At 44.5% G+C, this 10,325-nt stretch overlaps 4 non-coding genes across 4 annotated transcripts; all 4 read left to right on the top strand.

Moving 5' to 3' along the window:
* The first annotated feature begins 5,074 nt into the window (after positions 1-5,074).
* On the top strand, positions 5,075-5,147 carry TRNAK-UUU. Its single transcript has one exon. It is a non-coding gene; the product is annotated as a tRNA-Lys (tRNA).
* A 1,572-nt stretch (positions 5,148-6,719) lies between these two features.
* TRNAK-UUU lies at positions 6,720-6,792 on the top strand. Its single transcript has one exon. It is a non-coding gene; the product is annotated as a tRNA-Lys (tRNA).
* A 1,572-nt stretch (positions 6,793-8,364) lies between these two features.
* Positions 8,365-8,437, top strand: TRNAK-UUU. Its single transcript has one exon. It is a non-coding gene; the product is annotated as a tRNA-Lys (tRNA).
* A 1,572-nt stretch (positions 8,438-10,009) lies between these two features.
* TRNAK-UUU lies at positions 10,010-10,082 on the top strand. The gene has a single exon. It is a non-coding gene; the product is annotated as a tRNA-Lys (tRNA).
* Positions 10,083-10,325: the final 243 nt, after the last annotated feature.

Raw genomic sequence — 10,325 nt, 5'->3', positions numbered from 1 at the left:
CTGTGTGTGCGTGTTGTGTCTGTGGGAGAGAGAGCTGGCAGGCTGTAGTGCGCCCCAACGGATACTGTTGGGGACGCAGCAGGAAAGAAACAGCGTTCATGTGTTGTGATGCCCGGACTGGCTTCTTCTGGGGGCCACAAGAGACAGAAGTGGCAGTGTGATGGTAGCGGCACTGCCGGATGCCCCAGCGGGCGGTGCGGGGAGCACAGCTGTATATGGCAAAGCTTCTCTTCCAGCCCTCGACCTTGCATCTCGGGCCTGGACAGGGTTGCCAGGTTTTCATGAAAGAACAAGCACTTTTTAAAAAAAAAAAACAGCCCAAAAAAAGCCCAAAACACGTGAAATTGAAACACCAATGTCTGTGAGTCGCATAGATGACAAAGGAGCTTAACTTTTTGATTGTTTCTCTGTTTTAGCATCTTGCAGAAGGTCTGCATGATGTGCACGAATGTCACACTTACAAAATTTGCACATAGCCTTACTCTCATTGCTGACAACAGACAGAATTCATGCTTTTAGTTCACATTCCTCTTCCCATGCTTAGCAGTATCTTTTAGTTCCTTACTTTAGCTATAGTAGATCAAATCCATTAAGTAGCGTAGCAGCCAATGACGGAAACAGTAGGTATGGACAGGCTTTCTTACAAAGGTGATCTGCAGGGAGAAGAAATGAGAAAAAAAATTAGATGAAATTAAAAGTGGTGTAGAAGAAATTAAAAAAACATCAGCCCCACACACTGATTCCCCCCTCCCCACCCCCTACGAACACATCCCTGGTCCCCCCACTCTCATTCCCCCCCTCCCCACCCCCTCCGAGCACATCCCTGGTCCCCACACACTGATTCCCCCACCCACCCTCTCCGAGAACATCCCTGGCCCCCCACACACTGATTCACCCCTCCCCACCCCCTCCGAGCACATCCCTGGCCCCCACACAGTGATTCCCCCCCTCCCCACCCCCTCCGAGCACATCCCTGGCCCCCACACAGTGATTTCCCCCCTCCCCACCTCCCTCTGAGCACATCTCTGGCCCCCACACTCTCATTCCCCCCTCCCCACCCCCTCCGAGCACATCCCTGGCCCCCACACAGTGATTTCCCCCCTCCCCACCTCCCTCCGAGCACATCTCTGGCCCCCACACTCTCATTCCACCCTCCCCACATACTCATTCCTCCCCTCCTGATCCCTGGCTGTAGCTGCTGAGTGCTACACTCCCTTCAGCATTCAGGTCTGCAGCTGTGCAGAAGATTCCTTCTCTGTTGCTTGCTGCAATGCCAAGCTGGCCTTCCAGTTCTGCCCACCTGTGATGATGTTGATGCTGAAATTATGTGCTGGGTCTGACTGACTGCCCAGTGCCCATGTGCGACGCTGTTGATGCTGCAATGCCGTGCTGGTGCTGTGTCTGCCCACACACGTGCTCCTGTGAAGGTTTGCACTATTTGAATCCAAGGCGCCCTGCTCTGGTTAGAAAAACGGAACAATTCCGCCCAGCGCTATCTACATCCCGTAGAGGGAGCGCTGAGCGAGAAACAGACAAAACACAGCTTCGGATCAACAAGTTGCCCAGTTGTTGAAAGGCACAGGAACCAGGGGAGGACTGGTGCGAGACAGCCCTCAGCCAAAATACACTGCACTAGGGCAGAAAGGACTCACAACGGCCGCAGCCCGTGAACCTTTAGCACATCATTGAAGTCTCGAAACCAGCAACACAGACAGGGGAAGGGGGTGAGGGTCGCTGGAGCGCAGCACCTATATGAGAAGGTGCAGAGTGTATGCGGGCAGAGGATGCAGCGGACAGCCCAAGTGGCAGAGAACTGCGGGATGGTGTTCCGGTGGACTGCCACTGCGTGCTCCGCCCGCAGCCTGGATCGGACCAGACGTCTGAAGTAAGTTTCACAGGCAGCTGGACGCTCCCCTCCCAGCTGAGCCTCCCTCGTACACCAAATGGTTTGTTTGGCTTCGGCCAGGAGGTAATTCACCAGCCGTGCTCGGCAGAGAGTTGCCAGGCTCCCTGGCGCGGTGTAGCCGTAGACTAGGAGGTGGGGAAAAAAGGACAACCAAAACTTCAGCATGAGGTTCTTGAGGAAGCTGAGGAATGGAGTGAGGCGGGGACAGAACCAGTATATATGTGGTACCGTTTCTGGCGCCTGGCAGAAGGGACAAGCCCTAGTGCCGAGGACGGCTTCCATCACCCGGCCAGAGAGGTTAGCCCCATGCGCTACCCACCACGCCAGGTACCCGCTCCCCCGTGGGATCGGAGGGGTGTAAAAGGATCGCCATCGGGGTCCCCTATCCCCGCCTATTGTTCCTCTCCAGATGGTGTCGGGGCGGGCAATAAGCGTCAGATAATGGACAATGTGGAGGAACAGCAGGTACATCGCCTTCCTCCCGAATTCCTCGAAGGAAACCGCAGGAAACAGGTTCAGCCTGCTGAGAGACCGCGGGGGAAGGGGCTGGGCTGAGAGCGGGGGTCTCAGTGAATGGGGCCTATACTCAGGTCCGAAGGAGGGGGTCGGGAAAACCACGGGGACCTCCGGCCTGCAGACACCCCCCCCCCCCCCCCGTGTTGAGTGAAACTTGTGCACAAGGCACCCTGAGCTCGTAAGGCCTCTAGCACTGCGGTGGCAGGGGCGGGGTGGGGAAGGCCCATCCGCTGCGCCAGAACATGTGGGCGCATCCAAGTGATACGGTACTGTAACAAAAGGTGACCGACCTGGGTGGTTCCGGCCGAGGCCAACCGACGGCATACCATGGGGGATTCCAGAATCTCCACCCCCAGGGCAGGGTTGTGGAGAAGAGGTTTTTCCAAGAAATCCTCCGTGGGGACCCGGACTTAAAAATTTCTTGGTAGAAAGATGGCAGCGACGAGAGGTCGTGGTCGTACCCTCTCGCCTTTATCACAAATAGCTGCCAGTCGTACTGCAACCCGCCCACCTGGTGAAAGAAAAAAGCTGCCAGGGGGCGCCACAACGGGGGCGGGTCCGCATACAGAAACATCCGCAGGGCCTGGAGGCGGAAGGCGTGCTTCTGGCTCTGAAGGCACACGAGTCCCTGTCTGTCCTCTTCCAATGGAAGGGCCAAGGCACCTGCGGAGACCCAGTGCTTTCTGCCGGCCCAGAAGAAGTCCAGCAACTTCTTCTGAGTCCGGGCAAGAAACCCCGCGGGGGGAGTCAGGGCGGTCAGCTTGTGCCACAGCATGCTGGACACAAGCTGATTCGCCACCAAAACCCGCCCGCGGTAGGACACCAACCGCAGCAACCCTGCCCATGACCGCAGGCGGGCATCGACCTTCACGTCGAGCTCCTGCCAGTTGGCATCGGCCGTGGGTTCCGCTGTGAAGAGGTGGACACCCAGATATTCTAGGGTTTCCCGGCTCCAAGAAAAATTATCAAATTCGCTCGGGAGCTCGCCCCTCTGCCACAGTCCTACCACAAGTCCTGAGCATTTGGCCCAGTTGATCTTGGCGGAGGATGCGGATGAAAACATCCGCTGGCAGGCGCGCATCCTCGCCATATCAAGTGGGTCCGAAATCAGGAGGAGCACGTCATCGGCGTAAGCAGAGAGGATGAGGTGAAGTCCGGGGTCCTGCAGTGCAACCCAGTGGTGCTTCATTGACACATTCATAATGCTACATCTGAAGGTCCTTTGAGAAATGAATGGGAGTAGGTCAACATGGGTCTTCCCTAGACCCTACTTGCTGTAGTATGGGCCCCTTAATCTTTCAGTACCAGAGGCACAACTCGAGAGTTAGTGGAAAAGATCAGGAGACTACTGAAAAACGATGAGGTAAAGGACCTGGAATGGCAAAATATTCTTCAGCAAAATGCAAACAATGCATACTTGGCAAAAACCCCTGGTCCAGATTTCAGTTGAGAAATTTCCATCCCTGAAGCCAAAAGCATTTCTTGATTATCTGAAATGTTCTCAATGGATTATCACAGACATTTCCCATGTATATCGTGCACAACTCTGAACTATGCTACCAATTACTAAGCACCTTACAAGATTACAGATAAACTGCTTCCTCCTTTTTTTAGCCATTTCCTGCTTTGGGTTTCGGGATTTCAGTTGGAGTTTTAGGGTTGGTAATTAAAAACATACAAGTATTCAATACCTTATGTTTTGGTTCTTTTGCTTATGATTTTGGAAATAAAATTGTTCTCAAATGAGGTGATTCTCAAAATTGCTGCCTGAAACACTCAAGTGGAAAAGAAATTGAAATTTAATTCTAGCATATGTTAGTATACGTTGGAGCTTAATATGAATAAAAAAAGTTGAAATAATAAGTTAAAGATTCTGCTGTGTTATGAGGCAGTCCATTGTTCTAGAATGCTTTCAGAACTCTGACGCTACAGGCAATTTGTGCCTGGTTTTAATAAAGAGAAATATTCTGGAAGATTGAAAGAAAATGAAAGAATGATTTTGCTGCTTTTCTAAATAGAAAATAAAAATACTTTCTTATCTAAGCAAAACCAAACTTTCCTCTGTGGGAAGGGAACCCAGGCAATGAGGGCAAGAGCACCAAAACCTAACCATCAGACAAGGAGAAACTGCACTAAAGGGAACCCTTGGATGCTTTCAGAATGGTCATAGGGTTATAAACTGATTGCAAGGTTTTATGTTTCTCTAGATAGCTTGAATACTTTCCTGGTTTTAGTCACCATTTCCTTTCCTAATAATTCCTAACATGCTTTTTGCTTTTTTGACTACCACAGCTTCCAGTGGTGCATTTGCCCAGAAAGCACTGGCATCGAATGAATGTTTAATTTTGTGAGGCACATGATGTCACAGTTAACACTGATGTTTTCTGAGTTATTTGCGATGAGTTTATTCTTTGACTGTGTTGAAATGTTGAAGAGTGCTGATGCTGCCACTGATAAATGGATAAAACTCTTAGCGATTGCACTAAGAGTGGCTGCTCTAAGTGTGAAAACCCAATGTTACTTTTATCACTATAGGGAAATTAAAATTGAAACTTTTCTAAATGTAATAGATGAATTAAGAAAGAAGCGGGAAACATAGTGAGGGAGCCTTCAGAAGTTAGTCAAGTGAGGAAAACCTTTCCAAGTTTCCATGCCTGAGTAGCTCAGTCGGTAGAGCATCAGACTTTTAATCTGAGGGTCCAGGGTTCAAATCCCTGTTCAGGTGGAATGTTCTTTCTTAAATCTGAGTCCTAAATTTATTCAGAGTTACTATAATTTTCTAAATAGGCAACACAGCGGTGCTTCAAAGACAAATTCATAATGCTACATCTGAAGGTCCTTTGAGAAATGAATGGGAGTAGGTCAACATGGGTCTCGCCTAGACCCTACTTGCTGTAGTATGGGCTCCTTAATCTTTCAGTACCAGAGGCACAACTCTTGGAATTGGCAGAAAAATACAGAAGAGAGTTAGTGGAAAAGATCAGGAGACTACTGAAAACCGATGAGGTAAAGGACCTGGAATGGCAAAATATTCTTCAGCAAAATGCAAAAAATGCATACTTGGCAAAAACCCCTGGTCCAGATTTCAGTTGAGAAATTTCCATCCCTGAAGCCAAAAGCATTTCTTGATTATCTGAAATGTTCTCAATGGATTATCACAGACATTTCCCATGTATATCGTGCACAACTCTGAACTATGCTACCAATTACTAAGCACCTTACAAGATTACAGATAAACTGCTTCCTCCTTTTTTTAGCCATTTCCTGCTTTGGGTTTCGGGATTTCAGTTGGAGTTTTAGGGTTGGTAATTAAAAACATACAAGTATTCAATACCTTATGTTTTGGTTGTTTTGCTTATGATTTTGGAAATAAAATTGTTCTCAAATGAGGTGATTCTCAAAATTGCTGCCTGAAACAGTCAAGTGGAAAAGAAATTGAAATTTAATTCTAGCATATGTTAGTATACGTTGGAGCTTAATATGAATAAAAAAAAGTTGAAATAATAAGTTAAAGATTCTGCTGTATTATGAGGCAGTCCAGTGTTCTAGAATGCTTTCAGAACTCTGACGCTACAGGCAATTTGTGCCTGGTTTTAATAAAGAGAAATATTCTGGAAGATTGAAAGAAAATGAAAGAATGATTTTGCTGCTTTTCTAAGGAGAAAATAAAAATACTTTCTTATCTAAGCAAAACCAAACTTTCCTCTGTGGGAAGGGAACCCAGGCAATGAGGGCAAGAGCACCAAAACCTAACCATCAGACAAGGAGAAACTGCACTAAAGGGAACCCTTGGATGCTTTCAGAATGGTCATAGGGTTGTAAACTGATTGCAAGGTTTTATGTTTCTCTAGATAGCTTGAATACTTTCCTGGTTTTAGTCACCATTCCCTTTCCTAATAATTCCTAACATGCTTTTTGCTTTTTTGACTACCACAGCTTCCAGTGGTGCATTTGCCCAGAAAGCACTGGCACGGAATGGATGTTTAATTTTGTGAGGCACATGATGTCACAGTTAACACTGATGTTTTCTGAGTTATTTGCGATGAGTTTCTTCTTTGACTGTGTTGAAATGTTGAAGAGTGCTGATGCTGCCACTGATAAATGGATAAAACTCTTAGCGATTGCACTAAGAGTGGCTGCTCTAAGTGTGAAAACCCAATGTTACTTTTATCACTATAGGGAAATTAAAATTGAAACTTTTCTAAATGTAATAGATGAATTAAGAAAGAAGCGGGGAAACGTAGTGAGGGAGCCTTCAGAAGTTAGTCAAGTGAGGAAAACCTTTCCAACTTTCCATGCCTGAGTAGCTCAGTCGGTAGAGCATCAGACTTTTAATCTGAGGGTCCAGGGTTCAAATCCCTGTTCAGGTAGAATATTCTTTCTTAAATCTGAGTCCTAAATTTATTCAGAGTTACTATAATTTTCTAAATAGGCAACACAGCGGTGCTTCATTGACAAATTCATAATGCTACATCTGAAGGTCCTTTGAGAAATGAATGGGAGTAGGTCAACATGGGTCTCGCCTAGACCCTACTTGCTGTAGTATGGGCTCCTTAATCTTTCAGTACCAGAGGCACAACTCTTGGAATTGGCAGAAAAATACAGAAGAGAGTTAGTGGAAAAGATCAGGAGACTACTGAAAACCGATGAGGTAAAGGACCTGGAATGGCAAAACACTCTTCAGCAAAATGCAAACCATGCATACTTGGCAAAAACCCCTGGTCCAGATTTCAGTTGAGAAATTTCCATCCCTGAAGCCAAAAGCATTTCTTGATTATCTGAAATGTTCTCAATGGATTATCACAGACATTTCCCATGTATATCGTGCACAACTCTGAACTATGCTACCAATTACTAAGCACCTTACAAGATTACAGATAAACTGCTTCCTCCTTTTTTTTGCCATTTCCTGCTTTGGGTTTCGGGATTTCAGTTGGAGTTTTAGGGTTGGTAATTAAAAACATACAAGTATTCAATACCTTATGTTTTGGTTGTTTTGCTTATGATTTTGGAAATAAAATTGTTCTCAAATGAGGTGATTCTCAAAATTGCTGCCTGAAACAGTCAAGTGGAAAGGAAATTGAAATTTAATTCTAGCATATGTTAGTATACGTTGGAGCTTAATATGAATAAAAAAAAGTTGAAATAATAAGTTAAAGATTCTGCTGTATTATGAGGCAGTCCAGTGTTCTAGAATGCTTTCAGAACTCTGACGCTACAGGCAATTTGTGCCTGGTTTTAATAAAGAGAAATATTCTGGAAGATTGAAAGAAAATGAAAGAATGATTTTGCTGCTTTTCTAAGGAGAAAATAAAAATACTTTCTTATCTAAGCAAAACCAAACTTTCCTCAGTGGGAAGGGAACCCAGGCAATGAGGGCAAGAGCACCAAAACCTAACCATCAGACAAGGAGAAACTGCACTAAACGGAACCCTTGGATGCTTTCGGAATGGTCATAGGGTTGTAAACTGATTGCAAGGTTTTATGTTTCTCTAGATAGCTTGAATATTTTCCTGGTTTTAGTCACCATTCCCTTTCCTAATAATTCCTAACATGCTTTTTGCTTTTTTGACTACCACAGCTTCCAGTGGTGCATTTGCCCAGAAAGCACTGGCACCGAATGGATGTTTAATTTTGTGAGGCACATGATGTCACAGTTAACACTGATGTTTTCTGAGTTATTTGCGATGAGTTTATTCTTTGACTGTGTTGAAATGTTGAAGAGTGCTGATGCTGCCACTGATAAATGGATAAAACTCTTAGCGATTGCACTAAGAGTGGCTGCTCTAAGTGTGAAAACCCAATGTTACTTTTATCACTATAGGGAAATTAAAATTGAAACTTTTCTAAATGTAATAGATGAATTAAGAAAGAAGCGGGGAAACGTAGTGAGGGAGCCTTCAGAAGTTAGTCAAGTGAGGAAAACCTTTCCAACTTTCCATGCCTGAGTAGCTCAGTCGGTAGAGCATCAGACTTTTAATCTGAGGGTCCAGGGTTCAAATCCCTGTTCAGGTGGAACGTTCTTTCTTCAATCTGAGTCCTAAATTTATTCAGAGTTACTATAATTTTCTAAATAGGCAACACAGCGGTGCTTCAAGGACAAATTCATAATGCTACATCTGAAGGTCCTTTGAGAAATGAATGGGAGTAGGTCAACATGGGTCTTGCCTAGACCCTACTTGCTGTAGTATGGGCTCCTTAATCTTTCAGTACCAGAGGCACAACTCTTGGAATTGGCAGAAAAATACAGAAGAGAGTTAGTGGAAAAGATCAGGAGACTACTGAAAACCGATGAGGTAAAGGACCTGGAATGGCAAAACACTCTTCAGCAAAATGCAAACCATGCATACTTGGCAAAAACCCCTGGTCCAGATTTCAGTTGAGAAATTTCCATCCCTGAAGCCAAAAGCATTTCTTGATTATCTGAAATGTTCTCAATGGATTATCACAGACATTTCCCATGTATATCGTGCACAACTCTGAACTATGCTACCAATTACTAAGCACCTTACAAGATTACAGATAAACTGCTTCCTCCTTTTTTTTGCCATTTCCTGCTTTGGGTTTCGGGATTTCAGTTGGAGTTTTAGGGTTGGTAATTAAAAACATACAAGTATTCAATACCTTATGTTTTGGTTGTTTTGCTTATGATTTTGGAAATAAAATTGTTCTCAAATGAGGTGATTCTCAAAATTGCTGCCTGAAACAGTCAAGTGGAAAGGAAATTGAAATTTAATTCTAGCATATGTTAGTATACGTTGGAGCTTAATATGAATAAAAAAAAGTTGAAATAATAAGTTAAAGATTCTGCTGTATTATGAGGCAGTCCAGTGTTCTAGAATGCTTTCAGAACTCTGACGCTACAGGCAATTTGTGCCTGGTTTTAATAAAGAGAAATATTCTGGAAGATTGAAAGAAAATGAAAGAATGATTTTGCTGCTTTTCTAAATAGAAAATAAAAATACTTTCTTATCTAAGCAAAACCAAACTTTCCTCTGTGGGAAGGGAACCCAGGCAATGAGGGCAAGAGCACCAAAACCTAACCATCAGACAAGGAGAAACTGCACTAAAGGGAACCCTTGGATGCTTTCGGAATGGTCATAGGGTTGTAAACTGATTGCAAGGTTTTATGTTTCTCTAGATAGCTTGAATACTTTCCTGGTTTTAGTCACCATTCCCTTTCCTAATAATTCCTAACATGCTTTTTGCTTTTTTGACTACCACAGCTTCCAGTGGTGCATTTGCCCAGAAAGCACTGGCACCGAATGGATGTTTAATTTTGTGAGGCACATGATGTCACAGTTAACACTGATGTTTTCTGAGTTATTTGCGATGAGTTTCTTCTTTGACTGTGTTGAAATGTTGAAGAGTGCTGATGCTGCCACTGATAAATGGATAAAACTCTTAGCGATTGCACTAAGAGTGGCTGCTCTAAGTGTGAAAACCCAATGTTACTTTTATCACTATAGGGAAATTAAAATTGAAACTTTTCTAAATGTAATAGATGAATTAAGAAAGAAGCGGGGAAACGTAGTGAGGGAGCCTTCAGAAGTTAGTCAAGTGAGGAAAACCTTTCCAACTTTCCATGCCTGAGTAGCTCAGTCGGTAGAGCATCAGACTTTTAATCTGAGGGTCCAGGGTTCAAATCCCTGTTCAGGTAGAATATTCTTTCTTAAATCTGAGTCCTAAATTTATTCAGAGTTACTATAATTTTCTAAATAGGCAACACAGCGGTGCTTCAAGGACAAATTCATAATGCTACATCTGAAGGTCCTTTGAGAAATGAATGGGAGTAGGTCAACATGGGTCTTGCCTAGACCCTACTTGCTGTAGTATGGGCTCCTTAATCTTTCAGTACCAGAGGCACAACTCTTGGAATTGGCAGAAAAATACAGAAGAGAGT

Source organism: Rhinatrema bivittatum, chromosome 1 (genome assembly GCF_901001135.1).
Source record: "Rhinatrema bivittatum chromosome 1, aRhiBiv1.1, whole genome shotgun sequence".
Classification (NCBI taxonomy): Eukaryota; Metazoa; Chordata; class Amphibia; order Gymnophiona; family Rhinatrematidae; genus Rhinatrema; species Rhinatrema bivittatum.
The sequence above is the reverse complement of the archived record's forward strand: the minus strand, read 5'-3'. Positions and strand labels throughout refer to the sequence as shown.